General features: G+C 38.0%; 1 non-coding gene across 1 annotated transcript; it reads left to right on the top strand.

The window, feature by feature from the left end:
• Positions 1 to 717: 717 nt before the first annotated feature.
• Positions 718 to 825, top strand: LOC130971597 (small nucleolar RNA R71). Its single transcript, XR_009082808.1, has one exon. It is a non-coding gene; the product is annotated as a small nucleolar RNA R71 (small nucleolar RNA).
• Positions 826 to 3,755: the final 2,930 nt, after the last annotated feature.

The following is a 3,755-nucleotide window of genomic DNA, read 5'->3' as shown; positions in this document are numbered from 1 at the left end:
ATTGCTTGGGAGAGTACTTGGAGGGAGTTCAGTAACTTTCTTGCTCAGCTGTCCCACTTGTGCCTCCAAATTCCTAATGGAGGACCTTGTTTCAGTCATGAAACTTTGAGTGGTTTTGATTAGATCAGAGACCATGGTTGCCAAGTCAGAGGGGTTCTGCTTAGGATTCTCTGTCTGTTGCTGAGAAGATGATGGAAAAGGTTTGCCATTGTTAAACCTGTTTCTTCCACCATTATTATTGAAACCTTGTTGAGGTCTCTCTTGATTCTTCCATGAGAGATTTGGGTGATTTCTCCATGAAGAATTATAGGTGTTACCATAGGATTCTCCTAGGTAATTCACCTCTTCCATTGAAGGGTTCTCAGGATCATAAGCTTCTTCCTCAGATGAAGCATCCTTAGTACTGCTTGGTGCATTTTGCATTCCAGACAGACTTTGAGAGATCAAATTGACTTGTTGAGTCAATATCTTGTTCTGAGCCAATATGGCATTCAGAGTATCAATCTCAAGAACTCCTTTCTTCTGACTAGTCCCATTGTTCACAGGATTCCTTTCAGAAGTGTACATGAATTGGTTATTTGCAACCATTTCAATTAGCTCTTGAGCCTCTGTAGGCGTCTTCTTCAGATGAAGAGATCCTCCAGCAGAGCTATCCAAAGACATCTTGGATAGTTCAGAGAGACCATCATAGAAAATACCTATGATGCTCCATTCAGAAAGCATGTCAGAAGGATATTTTCTGATTAATTGTTTGTATCTTTCCCAAGCTTCATAGAGGGATTCTCCATCCTTCTGTCTGAAGGTTTGGACTTCCACTCTAAGCTTACTCCATCTTTGAGGTGGAAAGAACTTTGCCAAGAAGGCATTGACTAGCTTTTCCCAAGAGTCCAGGCTTTCTTTAGGTTGAGAGTCCAACCATATTCTAGCTCTGTCTCTTACAGCAAAAGGGAATAGCATCAGTCTATAGACCTCAGGGTCAACCCCATTAGTCTTGACTGTGTCACAGATTTGCAAGAATTCAGCTAAAAATTGATGAGGATCTTCCATTGGAAGTCCATGGAACTTGCAATTCTGTTGCATTAGAGAAACTAATTGAGGCTTAAGCTCAAAGTTGTTTGCTCCAATGGCAGGGATAGAGATGCTTCTCCCATAGAAGTCGGGAGTAGGTGCAGTAAAGTCACCCAGCACCTTCCTTGCATTGTTTGCATTATTGTTGTTTTCGGCTGCCATGTCTTCTTCTTCTTTGAAGAATTCGGTCAGGTCCTCTACAGAGAGTTGTGCCTTAGCTTCTCTTAGCTTTCGCTTCAAGGTCCTTTCAGGTTCAGGGTCAGCTTCAACAAGAATGCCTTTGTCTTTGTTCCTGCTCATATGAAAGAGAAGAGAACAAGAAAATGTGGAATCCTCTATGTCACAGTATAGAGATTCCTTGAGGTGTCAGAGGAAAAGAAAGGTAGAAGACAGAAGTAGAAAATTCGAACTTGTCAAAGAGGATGGAGTTCGAATTTTACATTAAGGAATAGTGTTAGTCCATAAATGGAAGGATGTGAGAAGAAGGGAAGTAATTTTCGAAAATTAAGTAAAAGATTTTGAAAACATTTTGAAAAACACTTAATTGATTTTCGAAAATAAGAGTGGAAAAGAAATCAAGTGATTTTTGAAAAAGATTTTGAAATTAGAAATAAAAAAGATTTGATTGAAAATTTATTTTGAAAAAGATGTGATTAAGAAGATATGATTGAAAAGATATGATTTGAAAACAATTTTAAAAGATATGATTTGAAAACAATTTTAAAAGATATGATTTTAAAAATTAATGACTTGCCTAACAAGAAAAGATATGATTCAAACATTAAACCTTTCTCAACAGAAAAGGCAATATACTTGAGATGTTCAATCAAATCATTAATTGTTAGTAAGTATCTTTGAAAAAGGAAAGAAATTGATTTTGAAAACATTTGATTGAAAAGATATGATTTGAAAAAGATTTGATTTTGAAAAACATTGAAAACTTGAAAAAAAAAATTGATTTGAAAACAAAATCTTCCCCCTTTAGCCATCCTGGCGTTAAACGCCCAAAACTATACCCTTTTGGGCGTTAAACGCCCAACCAGGTACCCTGGCTGGCGTTTAAACGCCAGTCTGTCCTTCTTCACTGGGCGTTTTGAACGCCCAGCTTTTTCTGTGCAATTCCTCTGCTGTATGTTCTGAATCTTTAATTCTCTGTATTATTGACTTGAAAAGACACAAATTAAAAATATTTTTGGATTTTTACTAATAAGGAATAATCAAAATGCAACTAGGATTAAATAACAATGCATGCAAGACACCAAACTTAGCAGTTTGTATACTACTGACACTCAATAAAATGTGAATACATATGAGACACATAAATACTCAAGTCAAGAGAATTAAAAATCATAGTAATGAAACCTTCAAGAATACTTGAAGATCAATGAAGACACATGCATGAATGCAATAGGAACAAAAAACATGCAATTGACTCTAAACTTAAGATGAGACTCTAGACTCAAACAAGAAATATTTTTGGATTTTATGATTTTTAAAAATTTTTTTGTGTTTTTCGAAAATTAAGTGGAAATATCAAAATTCTTAATGAGAATTCCAGGAATCAATGCAATGCTAGTCTAAGACTCCGGTCCAGGAATTAGACATGGCTTCACAGCCAGCCAAGCTTTCAAAGAAAGCTTCGGTCCAAAACACTAGACATGGCCAAAGGCCAGCCAAGCCTTAGCAGATCATTGCTCCAATAGCAAGATTGATAGAGATCAATAAGCTATTGTGATAATCAGTTGAAACCTCGGTCCAATAAGATTAGACATGGCTTCTCAGCCAGCCAGATTTCAACCCATCATCATGAAACTCTAGAATTCATCTTCAAGAATTTCGAAAAAAAAGAAATACCTAATCTAAGCAACAAGATGAACCGTCAGTTGTCCATACACAAGAACAATCCCCGGCAACGGCGCCAAAAACTTGGTGCACGAAATTGTGATCACTACTTTTACACAAAACAAATAATCCCTAGTAATGGCTCCAAAGACTTGGTGCTCAATACCATGGCATAAACACAACTTCGCACAACTAACCAGCAAGTGCACTGGGTCATCCAAGTAATAAACCTTACGCGAGTAAGGGTCGATCCCACGGAGATTGGTGGTATGAAGCAAGCTATGGTCACCTTGTAAATCTCAGTCAGGCAGACTCAAATGGGTATAGATGATGAATAAAGCATAAAGATAAAGATAGAGATACTTATGTATATCATTGGTGAGAGCTTCAGATAAGCGAATGAAGATGCCTTCCCTTCCGTCTCTCTGCTTTCCTACTGTCTTCATCCAATCCTTCTTACTCCTTTCCATGGCAAGCTCGTGTAGGGTTTCACCGTTGTCAGTGGCTACTGGTGCACGAAATTGCAATAACACTTTTGCAATCCCGCACAACTAACCAGCAAGTGCACTGGGTCGTCCAAGTAATACCTTGCGTGAGCAAGGGTCGATCCCACGGAGATTGTCGGCTTGAAGCAAGCTATGGTTATCTTGTAAATCTTAGTCAGGAGATCAGAAATTATCAGGATTGATTGTGAAAAGCAAAAGAACATGAAATGGTTACTTGTTTTGCAGTAATGGAGAATAGGTTGGGGTTTTGGAGATGCTCCATCTTCTGAATCTCTGCTTTCCTACTGTCTTCTTCATCAAACACGCAAGTCTCCTTCCATGGCAAGCTCGTGTAGGGTT

The sequence above is a fragment of the Arachis stenosperma genome, chromosome 3 (genome assembly GCF_014773155.1).
Source record: "Arachis stenosperma cultivar V10309 chromosome 3, arast.V10309.gnm1.PFL2, whole genome shotgun sequence".
NCBI lineage: Eukaryota > Viridiplantae > Streptophyta > Magnoliopsida > Fabales > Fabaceae > Arachis > Arachis stenosperma.
This window is presented reverse-complemented; position numbering and strand designations above follow the sequence as displayed.